General features: G+C 34.7%; 1 protein-coding gene across 6 annotated transcripts in view; it reads right to left on the bottom strand.

Moving 5' to 3' along the window:
* Positions 1-18,162, bottom strand: part of SPIDR (scaffold protein involved in DNA repair) — a 571,461-nt gene that overhangs the window by 358,658 nt on the left and 194,641 nt on the right. The gene's annotated exons all lie outside the window — the stretch shown is intronic.

The following is an 18,162-nucleotide window of genomic DNA, read 5'->3' as shown; positions in this document are numbered from 1 at the left end:
ACAATGTCCTAAGTTCAGCTCTCTGAAAATAGGCCTAATTCTTTTCCTCACAATAACATTTTAAATAATATTCAGGTGTGTACAGCTTGTTTTACTCAATGTCAGATCCTTAAGAGAAGGGGCTATTTGGTTTTTATGAAACAGTAGCTTGCACTTAGCAGATATGAAAAATAAAACTTGTTAATTGACTGAATTATTGATATGATCTGACCAGAGCAGAATATAATAGCACCTTCCCTCCCCTTGTAATAATGGACACTAAGCTTTTCAGAGCAGTCTAAGATTATATTAGGATTTTTTGTTATTCTATCATACTGCTGATGCCATATAAGCTTATCTCACAAAACTCCCCACAATTCTTTCCAGATAAGTTGCTATCTGACCACATCTTCCCAAAATGGTACTTGTGAGACTGATTTTTTAACCCAAGTATAGGATTTGAAATTTAAAAAGAATATATGTAATCTTACTAGATTTGGTTTAATGTTTTAATCTGCTGATGGTCTTTTAGGATTGTGATTGCTGTCCTATGCATTAGCCATCCACATTCTATTCAGAGCTTTAAGGTTTGGGAAGTGTTTTAAATATATTATCTCATTTGATCCTCACCACAACCCTATGTGATTGCTGATATTATTTTCACTCTTTTACAGATGAGAGAACTGAAGTGGTCTATTCCCAACACTATTGTAGAAGGATTTTTCCATGTCATCCTTTTGTATTTAGTTTCAGTTACTTGGCATTGTTATCATCTTATATATGTCTTATTAGAAAATTTTTATTTTATTTTTTATTTATGGAATAAAACAACCATTTACATAACACAGTATAATAAAAAAAGATGACTGCACATGAAACTGCAAATCTATTACGTACAACTTGCTCTTCCTTTTAAATATGTAATACAGTTAGCCTGTAAATTTCTCCCCACATAGAGGTGACTACCATTAGATAGGAATGTGTGTGTATTTACATATAAATGTTATTCTACATATACTTCTCTAGGTGCAGAGAATGTATTCCTTTATAGCTCCTTTGTAGTTGATTTTGGTATTTATGATAGTCAAAATGACTTGATCGCTCAAAGTTGTTCTTAAAGCAATATTGTTGTTCCTATGTACAACATTCTCTTGGTTCTGCTCATTTTACATTATTTTGTGCAAGTCTATTAATGTTTTTCTAGGATCATCAAGTTCATCATTTCTTATAGCATGGTAATACTCCATCACAATCATATATCACAACTTGTTCAGCCATTCCCCAATTGATGGGCATCCCCACAATTTCTAGTTCTTTTTAGTACCTATAGGCTCCTTTCCTTTTTCCCTAATGATCTTATTGGGTCAAAGGGTATGGGCAGTTTAACAACTCTTGTATGTCTTTTTAACACCCTTGCCCCTCACATTATTATTTTTAGATAACTCTCCCTTTTTCTATTAATTGGAAGTTTCTTTTTGTATATCCTAAATTTTATTTTTGAAGATTCCCCATTGTTCTATGGCTAACTTCCATTCCAGAATTTTAGTGCTATGTTTTCTTTTTCTGAAACCTTTGAAATGTGCTATCCAAAAATACAGCTTCTATGGGTGACTCTGCCCAACTCTCCTCTCCATTTCTAGCACAATTCTAAGGTGGAATAGCACTACATTTGAGAAAGGACATTCATAAATTGGGAAACATGCAAAAGAGGATAATCAGGACAGTCAAAGATTTCCAGATCATTTCATACAAGAACCAAGATGAAGGAACTGGAGCATTTTACTCTGAAGAGGGTAGAGGTGTTAAATGGGCAGAGAAAAAAAAGATAGCTCAGGTGGAAGGATTAGATGTGTTCACCTTGTTCCTAGAGAGCAACAGGTAGAAGTGACAGAGAGATTTAGCCTTGATGTAAGCCTCTTTTGTACTTGGAAAATTTTTAATATCAATAATATATCCTGGGATCATTTAAAATTTATTTTTTAACATAACATCATGAAGTATGCATACATGGGAAAGAAAGTGAAGTGGTATGAGGAGAAAGCTTGAAGAGCAGAATTTAAGGGAGGAAGGAGAAGAGTTAAGAAACCTTCATACTAAATCCCTTCCTGTAGCCTCTTACAGTTCTTAAAAGCAAAAAGTCATAGGTAACTAACTAGATTTCCCATAATAAGACACTCTCAAACTAACTAGAATTCCAGCCCAGAACGACAGTGGGTAGAGAGACCTCTTTATTTTCCTTCTTAAAAAAAAAAAATACTTTTTTTAAAATAGGAATTTACAGGTTTTATCTTTATGATAAGGACTACAAATGAGCCAATTACAAGGCTGCATTGGACTTGAAGCATTCCATTCACTTAATGATGTTTAATATTTAACCAAAACTTTACTGTTTAAACAATAAAGTTCCTCAACTGATTTTTCAAAGGTAGATGAAAAATGGTTTACCTCTCTGACAGCAACTTTCCATCCAACTGACATAAAAAACTGCATTTCAGGTCACAGGTTCCGAAGTTTTGAACATTTTTATCTTAAACACTTACCCTCTCTTCCTTGTATGTGTTCTAAAATGACTCAGACACCTAAGTTTTATGAATCTTCTCACCTTTCAAAAATGAGCAAACTGGCATTAGCACAATAATGTTAATTATCTTGTGGTGTTTAGGGCTACTTTACACATATAACTTTACATTTAAAGCCTGTGCAGTGTACTTGTGATCACTTCTGTTCTGGATCAGAGGAAAACATTTTAATTAAATCCATCGGGGTTCACACATTGGCCCCTGGCATTTCAACTTCACTTGCTACACTCACAAAGGAATTCCATAGTTCTCAGAATTTCTGAAACTCGGACTTCACTAGAGACTTTTACACGACATTAAAAATCTAATTACAAAATGAAAAGACAAGGCTCTGGGGTTATACAGATAGATTCAACGGTCTTTCTCACGACATAGGTAGAATAGAACAATTGCCAATTACATTCATCCAAAGGTTATATTTGTTTAGACATATAGGTTCACAAAATTATAAATTTAAAGTTGGAGGGATGTGAGAGGCCTAGAATTTAACCCCTTAATTTTACAAAGGAGGAAACTGAGGTTGAGAAAGATTTAATGATTTGCCAAAGGTTAGACAGAGATGGGATTTGATTCTACACAAGTAGATTAACACTCCAACCAAAACAAGGATTGTAAATTTACCATTTAAGAGCCAAGCCTATATGGCTAGAAAATATTACCATAGCTGGAGGTAAATGAACTGTGTGCCCTTTGTATTTTAAATCTGTTGATTGGGTTATTTTTGCCTTAGCCAGGATGTGGTCAGCCAGAGCCTGGTTTAAAAAAAAACCCAGTATTATGCAAACAGATTTCCCACAAGACCTAGTAACAACTCAACTTTGATATTCATGGAGTTATGGTAAAGATCAAAGAAATAATGTTTGAAAATTGCTTTGCATACCATTAATCAATCAATAATTTTTTCCTAAATGGTAACTATAAGCCAAGAACTGATACTTGCTGATGACTGATTAAAAAAAAAAAAAATCTAACATTTCATGGAATTTATATTCAGGCAGGTGAAACAACACGAACATACAAGTATAAAATATGTACAAGTTGAATATGAGTGTTGGGGAAGGGAAATTTTAAAGCATTGTGAAAATGTCAGCTATTGTTATTAATTATTTTGATGGATCTATTATTTCATTGGTGTAGGGATCCCTTCTATTGATATAGATTACATATCCATCCCTTTTTATTTATCTTGTGCCTTTTTTAACCACTTTGTTTCACCAATCCTGAATAGAAAATATACCCAATATACTAGAGGTATTCTTCTGACTCCTTTAATATTCCATTGGTATCAAGGTAGCACCAACACTATCCATCTATTGTCTCCTATGCTTGCGGCATGAGCAACTGACCTCCTGGGTCATACATATCCTCAGTGATGGATTTAACATCATGCTTTCTCCCATTTTCTATGTGCAAGTCAGCAATGGTAAAATGATGAGACCTGCCTATGTCTACCACGTTATCTTTAATTTGTCCTTTTAATTAATTACATTTAATTTGGACTCTTACAAGACATTGGTATGCTATGATTCGTATATTTTCAACAGGAGAAAACTAAAGCATGAGTTTTTGTAGTAGCAGCAAGTAGTTTGGAATCACTAAAAACACTTCAATTTCCTAGAAATAATTCATCCTGATTCACTCCTAATTAATTCTGATCACACACACACACACACACACACACAGACACACACACACACACACACACACACCCGTGTGTGCGTGCGTATTTTATGTTTGTAGATATAGGTGTATATATATAAGTACCTGTTCTTGCATACATATTATACGGACTAACAAACTCTAACCACATAGCACAGTCTGGCCAATCTGCATTTTTCATTCACTTTATTTTTTTTAGTGTAATAGTTATACATTGTCAGAGCTATGACATACTGAGAAATTTAAGGCTCGATGCAATTAGTATAATATCATCTGTAAATAAGTGCATTTGGAGAATCTCACCACGGAGATGGAATTCTTCTTTTGCTTGGATTCTACATAGATCTTTTATATTGTTGGAAGATACCACAGGTTTGCAGCTGTCTTCTTGTTTCATATCTCTTGATGATGATAATCAATGGATTATTAAAAAACACTATAGACACCTGACTGCATCTTTTGTGGAGTCTTCTACAATCAATTAATCAAGAAATTAAAAAACACTTTTCAAGTGTCTGCTCTGTGTCAGATACTAGGAAACAAAATTTAAAAAAGAAACAGTTCCTGTTCTCAAGGAGCACATACACACACACACACACACACACATATGCGCGCGCACATGCACGCTCCTGTACTTCTGTTTTGAAGGTGTTAACTTTGAGATGTTTCCAGGACACGTAGTTTGAATTGTTCAATAAGCACGGGGTATTCTGAAGCTTATATGAGATAATAGATATAAAAAACTTTGCAAACCTTAAAGTGACAAATAAATGCTAGTTTTTATTGTTGTTGTTATAATTGTTATTATAGGTTTAGGTTGTCCACAAATAAAAACAGCTAGAAGACCATGCCATTTATAGGAAATCCCTGCAGTCTAACAATGACTTAAATTTGCAAGTCTTCTACTGCATTTCTACAAAACTCAAGTAATTCAGAGAGTGACACACTGGTGTGCTGGTAAATATTTAACAACCAAACTCTGCATAGCGAAAAAGGTATGCATTTATGTTTGTAAGTGACTACTATGTGTCAGGTTATCCTTACAGAGATGACAAAACAAGCATATAAACCAGTAGCTGATAAAGGCTTCTCAGCATTTTGGGAAGGGTAGAGGGAGTTGTGGGCAGAATGGAAAAGATGGGCAGGTGTGTGTGTGTATGTATGTATGTATACATATATATGACCTATGCATATATATGCAAAATCATTCTATGCAAACTTCTATTTATCATTTCTTTCTCTGGATACAAATAGCATCATCTTTTTAATTTTTTAAAAAATTTTTCCCTCGCTAAGGAATCATGAATGATGATGTCAGAGTAACTTCAAAAATCTATTACATCCAATATGAATTTTAACTGTGTATATTTGGTCAGGTCCAGTCATTCTGCCTAACTTTACCTTATTTTTAACCGCCGTTACTACTTTCTCACACAGTATACTAGAAAAGGTGGTTGACTTCAAATATGGCAATTTCACTACCAATGCTGGTGAAAATGTCATTATAAAAACACCAGCAGATTGGTTTCATTTTGTCTCTGTTCTCCCTCCATCATCTGTAAACGCTTTTAGGATGATCTGACTTAGTTGTATCACTTAAAATCCATGGATTCATAGAACACTGGCAACCTACAACAAGAAAAAAATCCTCCTCTCTGCATTCTAGGCACATCTAAAATGATCTCTTAGACTCTGTGGAAATTAAGAAGAAAGGAAGTGAAATAGTCTGTCATTTTTGGCCTCCCACTAAATCCAAGGCCATCTCCAGTTGTGCTGATCTATATCTTCCCACTGGACCCAGATGGCTCTGGAGGAGAGAGTGAGGCTGGTGACTTTGCACAACCCTCCCTTATTTAAATCCAACTCATTTGTAAGTCATGGCATCATCTTCCTAATGTCATGGCCCTCTTTGAGAATGAAGGACAAAGAACAACAACAACAATATTTCTGGGGAAACAATCAAGCAATATTCCTTCATTCAAAGTACATATTGAATAAATGTGTGACATCGGTTTAATTCAGGCAAAATGGACTGTACCATAATTATAAATAATTCCATGAGTCCATATTAGACAAAGGCATCTAAAACATCTAAAATATTTCTGAAATTTCAGGACTTGAAGACAGATAATCTTTGCAATCTTTTTCTTTCACTGTAAGTATTTCCTTTCATTTGTAATTCACACGTTGGAGACATCTGACACTTTAATGATCATTACATTTGCCAAGAAGCTTGTGAAAAACTAACTTATTGTCAATGATCACAGGCATTATTTTCATCTCCCCCTTACACAAAGAGATAGACTGTATAAAAAAGAGGATGCCTAGATGAAAAAAATACATACACTGGTTAACACAAATTTTTGCTGAAACAAAACTTTATGTGCTAATCTTACTGAAATTAGGTCTAAGAAAAATGTAAAAACCCCAAAGCAAAACAAAATGATCAAAATAGAAAAAGGTCTCTATCTTCCAGCCATTAGAATGGATATCTACTGTGGTAGAGAACTATTTTAACCTTGTATCTATAACACTACCTGTCTTAGCAAAAAAAAATTTGCATTTTTTTTGCTTATGATCCTTAGGCTAAAGGCTTTTCTCTTGTAAAATTAAAAAAAAAATGTTGGCATATGCAATCTAACCTCTTATTTTTATCAAGAAAGCATCATGGTTTTAATAAGCCATTTTTATTTCCTATAAACTCTCATTAAAATCAACATAAGTGGAGGCATGATTGTAAGCAGGTATCAGATTTTGATCACAAAAAGTTAATGATAGTGTATTTTCTATGAATTGTTAAACTACCTTCTTATCCTAGGTTTCTTTTTTTTTAAAACTTATTTTTCTTCCAATTACATTAGTTTTTTGAAATTTTGAATTCCAAATTCTCTCTCTTCCCTTCTTTTCTCCCCCCTCATTGGGAAGGTAAGCAATTTGATATAGATTATCCAAGTCATACAAAACATATTTCCATTTGGGGCTGCGAAAGAAAACAGAAACCTAAAAAAAAACCCCCAAAAATAAAGAAGTAAAAAATTATACTTCAATCTGCATTCAGACTCTATCAGTTCTTTCTCTGGAGGTGGACAGTATTTTTCATCATGGGTCCTTTGGAATTGTCTTGTATCATTGCATTATTGAGAAGAGCTAACTCATTCACAGCTGATCATCATACAATATGGCTCTTATTGTGTACAATGCTCTCCTCGTTCTGCTCATTTCACTTTGCATCAGTTCATGTAGGTCTTCCCATTTTCCTAAGTTTTAAATCACTACAGCTGTTCACACTACGGGAGAGATCTTGATTATTCCTTCAATTCAACAAATATTTATTAAGCAGTAGTGCACACAGCACTATGCTAAGCCCTAGGGAAAACATAATTACAAATAAGAAACAATCCTCATCTTTGTTAATATTACAATATAGCATATTGCAAGTAACTATATTAAACATATGCTAGTAACTATATCAAAGAACAGAATGCCCTAAGTCCATAAATGAGGTTAAAAAGTGCTACTATACGGGATTTGAGGAAGGTAAGTTTAATTCTAACTTGAAGGCAGTGCTACAAGGGAAAGACTATGAGACATAGAGTAAGAGGAACAAGCTTAATTCATATCTAAGTATATTCTCACCCAAAGGATGGCAAGATGGCAAGATGGCAAGGTAACAAGCATTTATTAAATGCTTACTAAGCGTCAGGCACTGCGCTGAGGATATAAACACAAGTAAAAAGCCCTCAAAGAGCTTCCTTCTGAGAGGTCAAGACAATACACCAAAGGGGGCTAACAAGGGATGAAGCTACAGGAGGAACTCATACGAAGACTAAGTGCCAAGATCCTGAAAGACAGAAGCAGATTTAGGAGGGAAATTAAGCATGCAAACTTGGGCCTGTCCCCAAAATGGAGATCTAGGAAGAACTCACCAATGGGAGAAAGGAACTGTTGAGGCAGAGGGATATGTTAGGGTGAGAAAGTCCCAGGTATAAAGGGAAGTTCCAGGATGAGAAGAAAACCGAGGTATGATTGCCAACTTCTGAGAATCAGAATCAGAGTAAGTTAAGTGTGGTGTTCCAGAACACATCCCCCAAATACAGGATCATAGCTTTAAAACTTGAGGGAAACTCAAAGGCTAAGGTCCAACCTCCTCTTTTTACAGATAAGGAAAGTGAGTCTCAAAGATCTTCAGCAACTTGCCCAGGGTCACAAATCAAGTGTCAGAGGATTTGAACTAATTTTCTGGTTTCAAATCCAGTTGCCTCTCTCAAGAACTTTGACTTAAACTGTTCAAAGTTTGCAAAACTAGGTCATCTCATTCCATCACAAAGACTGAACATTACTCTAAAAAATTTCCACTCTATCAGGGTCTCAGACAGTTCAGGGTAATTTAAGAAATGAAGAAGCCATTTTTGCCATGGCTTTCTGTGCTTTGTTGATTTAACTTAAACCTCAACCTTATTTTAACATAGCATTTTATATTTAATTTCCTTTGTTTTTTAACTGTGGTTAAATTCCTCAAATAAATTATATCTTAAAAACAGAAAGCTCATAATTTAAATAACACCTCTATTTTCAGGTACTTTTTATAACTTGTTCATACTTTAATAACAACTTTTTTTTTTTTTTAAAGAAAAGAAGTCAAAGTTTTGACAGTTTTGTCCATAGGGAATAAGTTTCAACTGAAACTCTTAAGGGCAATTATTGTCAACTTAAACGTCTCCCTACATCTCTCAGAGATTTATTATCACTGTACCTACTACTAAAGAGAACTTAAAAATCTTCTTGTAAATGTTCTGATAAAAACATAACAACAATCCATTTTCTTTGAGGAATGGGGACTTCCATTAAAGTTTCTATTCCAATCATGGTACAAAAGGTCCAGGACTCTAGCAGATCCTGAGAGAAATGATAATTCACCTCTCATATTAATAGTCAGTTAATGAATTAGGACCAGGATTTTTGAGAAGGTTTTCAGTCTCTGGTAAAAGATTGGATTAACTTTCTCCTCAATATAGTTCAGACTTGACCCAGGTGGCGAAGTCCATAACGTTCTACTCAGGTCTGGGGGGAGGTAAAATTGTCCAAGGCTAGGGGTGATTTGGAAATAAATTATATGATCAAAGTCATGTTCTCTAGCCCCTCGTTAGAATAGATCCCACCTCTCATTATAATATTCATTCTCTCTCATTACTTGTTAACCAATCACAGTTGATTGTCACCTTCAGGTACAGCACTCTTCCAATGGCATATAAAGCATTGAGTGGGTTCTATCAGGGATCTTTGACATTTGAGACCGTCACTGACCCTTTTATTAGTAATACACCAGCATTATTAATAAAATTATTAATTACCCAGAAACTATGTTTCTCCAACTTTTTAAAGGGCAGAGCACTATCAGGGTATAAACCAGGACTTGGTTCACAGATCTGGTTATTGTTACCATTCAGTCTGTTCACCCTATTTGGTGTTTTCTTGGCAAAGGTACTGAAGTGATTTGCCATTTCCTTTTCCAACTCATTTTACAGATGAAGAAACTGAGGCAAGCAGGATTAAGTGACCTGACCAGGGTCACACTGCTACTTTGTCTGAGACCAGACTTGAATTTAGGAAGATGACTCTTCCTAACTTCAGGCAGAGCACTCTATCCATTGTGCCACATGGCTGCCCACACATTTGGTCAACATATGTTTAGATCAACAAAGCTCATTAACAGAAAACTGGCCACTAGGTGACAGGGTAAAAGAAAATCTTTGTCTATAAATTGGCTACTAGGTAGTAATGGATGATTTGGGGCCGTAAGCTTTACTAAAAAAAGAGCTGTGATCTACAGAAGTCACTCACATGGATGAAAGCACTCATCCATTAAAGTACTAAAATACGTATGACAAAAAAATTTCAAGTTGGATGAGTTGGTGGTGTAGTGGATAAAGTATTGGTCTTGGAGTGAGGAAAATCTTATTTCAAATTTGGCCTCAAACACTTGACCCTGGGCAAGCCACTGAACTATCTGCCTCAGTGTCCTCATCTGTAAAAGGAGGATAATGATAGCACTTATCTACCAGGGTTGTTTTGAGGATCAAATGAACTAATATCTGCAAATTGCCTTGCACACCTTAAAGCAGCATAAAAATGCTAGCTAACATCATCATTATCAACCACAGTAATAATAGCAATATTATAATTGAAGGAGTTGAGTAGTATAGGTTGGTCCTTATGGTTGTCTCAATCCTACTTAAACCAACTCCTAAAAAGGGGCTGCTAAAGTAACTCAGGCTCCCATAAATAAAATACTTTACATCTAATTAAGTCTCCTCTTCTTGCCATAGCCTAATATGGGATAAATAATCCTTAAACCTTGCAAAGTTCTTTTCCTCCCACTTTTTAAGAGATCTTCTGCTTCCTGTCCCAGGCTCACATTGCCGAAATATTCCTTTTGGCTTAATTTAAATGCATAACTACTACAGAACTTTTCCTTTTAAAAAGTGCTGACTATTCTACACATCCATGTGTACTGTGTAATGCAAGTAATGTTACCATTGTAATCTGAGGCAAGTCATTTCCAAAATCTAAATGCTTCAACTTCTCCACTAGCCAAAGGGAGGTAACATTTTGTTTCACAGAGATTTAGAAAAGATTTATAAGATAAGGTCCACAATTAACTTTGAAGTTTTTAAGAGAAAAAGCTACAATTCATAATATAAAGTTTTATTGTTATTATTACTGTTATTTAAGTATAAAAAGGGATATTTTAAAGCCATTGGTCTTGTAAACTCTTTTTAAAAGAACAATTTAGATGAATACAACACTTTGGTAGGGAAAGAGGAGATGGCCTAAGGAGAGGAAATACTTTTTGTTCTATGCCAAGTTCCCAATTTAATGTAGTTTTTTAAAAATCCAGTCCTCAATTTTTAAGAAAGAGGGAGAGTTATTTTTAAGTGACATCCAGACTAATTTCATTCAACATTTGGCCAAAGACAAAGAATTCTGAATTAAAAGTGCAGACATATTCCAATTCCAAACCATTAAGATAATTTAGGAAACAAGAGCTGGAAAATGAAGAAGGGATATGCTAGATCTGATATCACCCAATCTGAATGGCATCTTTATAAATTCCTTTCTTGTCCTTCTTTCTCTTTAGATGTATTTATAAAAAGCATAAAGTAACAGAAAAAATAGTAACTTTTGAGACAGAAGACTTGGTTTCAAATTCCACCTCTGTTGTTTGTTACCTCCATGACTCTAGGCAAGTCACTTAACTAACTCTCTGGTCTTTAGTTTCTTTACTTGTAAAATGAAGGCACAGAACTAGATGGTCTCGAAGATGCCTTTGAGGACTAAATCTATGATCCCATTAAATATAATAATTCAATTCAATTAACATGGTACTATATGTTCTTAAGAGAATACTTGATAGATAAGAAGTGAAAAATGACATAGAACCTACATTTGAGAAATGCATAAAGTAATGGGGAAATATTACAAGTATATCAATAACGATGATACAAGATAAAATGTGAATAGGGCAAAGAAAGATTCCAATGAATGTATGATGAGAAGATCTGAGGATGAAATAAATATTTTCATATAGAAATATGTAAGGTAAATTTTCATACAGGAGATAATACCTGTGCTGGATTTTATGGAAGAAAATAACCTTCAACAGGCAAAGATGAAAACAAAGTACATCATAGTCTTGAAAATCATTGTGAATATGGAACTTTTGAAAGAGAGGGCAGAATAAGGCTGAGGAATAGCCAGTTCAACTGGAAAGTACTCTACACAAAGGGGGATTAGACAATATGTATGAAAAAATAGACTGAAACCTGACTGTAGCAAGTGCTAAGTCAGACTATGGAGTATTTTGTCCAAAGAGAAATGGATATCCACTGAAAGTTTACAAGAAAGAGAGTGATATTATCATATCTGCACCTTAGGAAGATAATTTTCACAGGTGTATGAATTATGGAGAAGAGAAAAACTTAAAAAAAAAGTTAAGAAATTTAGGCAGTTAGGTGGTGCAGTGGATAGAGCACCAGACCTGGAGTTAAGAAGACCTGAGTTCAAATCTGGCCTCAGACACTTACTAGTTGCATAACCCTGGGCAAGTCACTTAACTTCTGCTTACCTCAGTTTCTTCTTCTGTAAAATGGGGATAACAACAACACTTACTAGGTTGTTGGCACTTAGCACAGTTCCTGGCACATAGTAAGCACTATACAAATGTTAATGATGGTGGTGGTGGTGGTGGTGGTGGTAGTGGTGATAGCAGTAGTACTCTAGGCAAGAGGTAAAGACAACCTATACTAAGGCAGTAGCAATGTGATTGGAGAGAAAGGGATACATTCAGGCAATGGAGAGAAACTATGATCAGAGGACAGGGAGGTGATGGAAATAGAAGAATCAAAAATGATGATAAAGTTTTATCATGATGAAATGTCATCTGGATGACTAGAAAGATTCTGCTGCTATCAGCAGAAATAGTCAAGGTAGGAAAAGGGCTATATTTGGCATTGAGGTTGGTAGATGAAGAGAGATGATGAGTTCCACTTGGAACAGATTAAGTTTGAGAAGCCAGAAAGACAGCTGGGGGAGATTTCAGGAGGCATTTAGTTTAGGAGCCTAGAGCACACAGGAGAAATTAGGGTAAGATGTATACATTTGTGAATCATCTGCAAAGAGATGATAACTGAGATCCTGGGAATAGCTGGAGTTGCTAGAGGAAAGAGCATAGACAGAAAAGAGGGCTGAAGACAGTCATGGAGGACCCCACATCTGTGAGATAAAGCAGGAAGATGAACCAATGGCTGGGAAACTAATATCACTGAAGCAGAGGATAACGAAGGTTTAAGAACAAAAAAGTGCTCAATATCATGAAATGCCACAAAAAGGTAAAATGAAACTGCAGCAGAGAAAAGGACACTGGCCATGAGAAAGAAGTACTGGTCACTAGAAACCCTGGATGGATGAGATTCAACAGGGTTGTAGGGATAGAAGCCAAATTGTAAGGAGTTCAGGAGGGAGCAAATGATGAAACAGAGAAGGTAAAGATGTGCTATTGCTTTTTAGAAATTTAACAGTGGAGGAGAAAAATGATTTGATATTTAATCGAATGGCCTAGTCAAGGAAAAGGATTTGTTTTAGAAAAGGACAAACTTAGACATATTTGTTATAGGCAGAGGAGGAGGAACTACTAGAGAGAGAGAGTTTGGAGGTGAAAGACAAGCAGAAACGATGGATAGAAACTTCAGTACGCACTACCAAGTAGGAAACTATTGCTATGTACAAAATTCAGCAAGTCAATACAGCTCTACAGATTTCAATGTTTTGGATGAAAACTCAAGAGAGGAAAAAAAGAGTGCCAGGATCTCCTAACAACAGAGATTCATCCACTTTGTGAATCATTTTTGCTTAAGAGTCATGTTTAAGTTATTTGTTTAAGGAAATACAAAAAAAGGATGCTATAAAGTTTTTGCTGAATATTTTAAAAATTAATTCATTTCTAAATAGCAACAAAATAGTCTTCTAATACTAAGAAAGTTTCCCTGTCCTAAGTTTAGCCTTAAGGCTAAGCAATTATTATAAACAATCTTTGAAAAAATTATTGTAAAGCATTTAAATGGAACATAATTCCTACAAGAACCTGAAGAATTAAAGTCAATAGCTAATCAACAAGCATTTATTAAGCACTTACTATATTCCAGGCATATAGCATTTATTAAGTCCTTAATATGTGCCTAGTAATTTAATGTTACCTATTCTACTGAACAGCAAATAAAAGAAGACAGGCAGTCCCTTAATACTTGCTGGGAGTGGGGAGAAGTTTTAAACAGAGGTATCTTTTAAGTTGACACTTGTTAAGAATCCATTCTGAGGCTTTCTGCTATGATAAGACCTGAATATCAGCTGTCAGGTATGCTTTTTAGTCAATAGTTTCCTCATTTTAATTTGAACTAACATTGTCAATTGATCCTGCAGGGAATACTTAGAACTCTTACCCCCTCAATACTGTATGCCCCAGATAAAATGAAATATGCTTCCCATGATTGAGATTTACCTTAATTCTACACCAAAGGAGATTTCAGATAAAAGAGCCTGGAAAACAGAACAGCCAGGAAAACAGAAGCTCTTCATTTTTAGTCCTTTAAGTTTTTAAATGTCTATATTATCTTCACTGACTGTATTTTAATGAATCCAGTTAATTTCAAGTTCAATTTATTCCTTCCTAAACGAAAAAAAATCTGTAAGTAGAAAAGGGCACCAAAGGTAGTGAAGAGTCCAAAAACTGTCATAAAAATAATAATAGTGAGCTTTTAGACAACACCATTCCAAAACTGTTTTGCTTCACAAGTATCTTATTTGATCATCACAACAACCCTTGAAATTAGCTGTTCTTATTATCCTCATTTTAGAGATGAAAAAATTGAGGCAGTCAGAGGTAAAATACTTGCCCAGGGTCACACAGCAAGTGTTTAAGATAGGATTTGAATTCTGACTTTCCTGATTTCAGATCCATTGCTCTGTCCACTCTGACATTTAGTTGCTATAAAAAGAACAAATGAGGGCTGGTTCAAGGATTTGTATTGGTTTATCCTGAGGAGGACAATGCACAAGAGGACAAAATAGTAGTCTTCAGATATCTGAAGAGTTGTGTTGTGGAAGGTAGAGTCTATGTATTTGGTGTGCCTCCAGGGAAAAGAGTCAAGAGTAAATAGAACAGAAATAAGAACTTTCTAAGTAATGAGAGCAGCTAAAAATAGAATGTGTTTAAGCTAAAGCTGGATGATCATGTGTTAGAGATATCATAGAAAAAATTGCTACAATGGGTGAGATGTTAGAGTTATGAACTTCAAAGTACTTCCTACCTCTAAAATTCTGCGACTCTAAGAAGCAACTGTGGGTGTTGGAGAGGGGATGCCAATGAAAAGCTAACTGAATATTATCAAAAATGAATGCTTCTTCTTACTTCCATAAAGACTGATAATTTCTTCTCTTATGAAAATTACTGTCCCATAGTTTAAATAATTCTAGAAATGCTAGCTATAGCAATAAGGTAAATGAAAGGAATTAAAGGCATAAACATTGAAAAGAAGAAAAAAAAAGTTTCTATTGGCTTACTTAGAAGACCACAAGGAATACATAAAGAAACTGAGATGATTAATAACTTGAGTAAAACAGTAAGATACAAAATAAATTCACAAAAATCAGTGATATCTATACATACATTAATGAAAAACCAGAAGAAAATGATAAAAAAAGAAACTGTTCAAAATGACTACAAAGTCAGCTATTAATCTACCAAAAGCCACTTGATATTTACATAAATAGAAGTATAAAAGTTTTTACAAAAGAAAAAGGAAGACAAATATTTCAAGAGAGATTCATTGTACAAGGCTAGACCACACCAATAATAAATGACAATAATAATGACTATGAATAAAAATGACTATACTACCTAAATTAAATTTCCAAAGATTTACTTCATAAATTAGACAAAATTCATTTGAAAGAACAAAGTCTACAAAATTCAAGGGCAAATATGAAAAAAAAATCAGGAATAGAAGGGTCATAGAGTTAACAGATCTCACACTCTAATATAAAGTGGTAATCCCCAAACTATTTGGTATTGGTTTAAAAAAATACAAAAGTGGATTAGTGAAGCAGACTAGAGAAGCAAGACCCAGAAGAGATCAAGCACAACAGTAGTCCAGTGTTTGATGAACACATGCAACAAAAGCTTCTATGAAAACTAGAAGACAATTTGGTTCAGGTCAGCATTTATACTATATACCACAATAAGCTCCAAATGGATACAAAACCTGAATATCAAAGGATGAAACTTAAAAAAAATTGTGGAAAACAAGAGATTCTTTTCATAGATATGATAAGTGGGAGAATTTGGGGGGGGGGGAGTTTAAGAGAGGGAGACTTGATCTCTCTATCTCACAGAGAGTGGAAATATAGCAGTGACTCAAAGAACCAAATCCACCACCAATCTGCTCAAAAGCTTTAGCCTATTCCATTCCCAACCTGGGCTAGTATTCCCCTACCTTGGAAACCTGATGACCTCCCATTCCCAGAGGCTCACCATAATGGAACCACATTTGGTTCAAACATCCAAGAGGCTTTAGCCCTACAGTCATTCAGAACTCTCAAGATTAAAAGATCTTTAAAAGATTAAAAGAGCTTTAAAAAACCCAGTAGTACTGTCGGGCCCAGCCTTAGGAGGAGAATTCTTAATTAAACAAAGCATAGAGATGATCATACAGAATTGTCAATTACATAAAAGTTAAATGGCTTTTGCACAAATAAAATTGATGCTGCCAGAAACTATCAAGTATAGAAAAAAACCTTTGCATTAAATATCTACAATAAGAGTCTGATATATAAGATATACACAGAATTGACTCTGTAGATAAGTTCAAGATCCATTCTCCAATGGTTGGCCAAAGGCTTTGAAAAAACAGATCTCTGATGAACTGCCTGAGAGCATACAAATAAATAACAACAATAAAAGACTGTCCTAAATAATAAAAGGATATGCAAATTAAAGGAACTCTGAGGTTTTATCTGACACCAATCACATTGGCAGAAAGGAGAAAAAATGGAGACAGTCATTGTAGGAAAGGGTGTGGGAAGACAAAGATATTAACACATACTTTGTGGAGCTGTGAAATGGTCCAGAGTCACTTTGGAAAACAAAGTTTTAAAAAATGACTGAAGTATTCATACCCTTTGGCCCAAGAATCCCACCATTGAACATATGTGTAAAGTAAGTCAATGACAGAAAGAAAGATGCTACAGATAACAAAATTAGAAGCATTTATAGCAAAACCAAACATGAAAACAAAAAAAGACTGAAAATATAATACGTGTCCATTGACTGGGCAATGGCTAACCAAATTCTTGAATACAAATGCTGTAAAATATAATTAGGCCAAAAAATTTATGAACATGAGAAATATAAAGAAAAACAGAAAGACTAATTAGTATGAAGTGATATGGAGTGAAGAAAGTAAAATCAAAATCGTAATATATGCAATGACTTATAATAATGTACATGATAAGAACTGGATGAATCATAGTGAATAATTTTGGTTCTAAAAAACTGCTAACAAAACCTGTCTTTCTATTCATAGCAGCCCTCTCTGTGGTGGCCAAAAACTGGAAATCAAGGGGAGGCCCATCAATTGGGGAATGGCTGAAAAAACTATGGTATATGAATGTAATGGAATACTACTGTGCTATAAGAAATGAACAGGAAGACTTCAGAGAGGCCTTGAAGGATTTATATGATCAGATGCTGAGTGAAAGGCGCAGAACCAGGAGAACTTTGTACACAGTAACAACCACATTGAGTGAGAGCTTTCTCTGGTAGACTTGGAACTTCACTGCAATTCAAGGACTTAAAAAAATTTCCAATGGTCTTTTAAGGCAAAATGCCTTCCATACCCAGAGAAAAAACTTTGGAATTCAATTGCAGAATGTAGCAGATCATTTTCTTTTGTTTTAAGTTTTGGTTTGTTATATGATTTCTCCCATTCATTTTAATTCTTCTACACAACATGACTATAGTGATAATGTATTTAATAGGAATGTATGTACAGAACCTATATAAAATTGTATGCCATCTTGGGGAGGGAGGGGGGAGGGAAGGAGAAAATAATCTAAGTTATATGATAGTGATTGCAGAACACTGAAAATAAATAAAATTAATATAAAAAATTTAAAAATTAAAAAAAAAAAACCTCTCTTCCCCTCCTTTAAGTGGAAAGTCAGGGAACTCAACTATGAAACATCATATATGTTGTCAGACATAGTCATTGTGTTGATTGGCTTTCCTAAAATGTTTTTCTTTCTTCTTAGTAAGCATTTAATGATTTTACTGGGGGTAGGGGAAGAGTGAAGCAGGGCAGGGAAAGTGCAGAGTGTTAGGGGAAATAACTTT

The sequence above is a fragment of the Notamacropus eugenii genome, chromosome 4 (assembly GCF_028372415.1).
Source record: "Notamacropus eugenii isolate mMacEug1 chromosome 4, mMacEug1.pri_v2, whole genome shotgun sequence".
In the NCBI taxonomy this organism is placed as follows: domain Eukaryota; kingdom Metazoa; phylum Chordata; class Mammalia; order Diprotodontia; family Macropodidae; genus Notamacropus; species Notamacropus eugenii.
The sequence above is the reverse complement of the archived record's forward strand: the minus strand, read 5'-3'. Positions and strand labels throughout refer to the sequence as shown.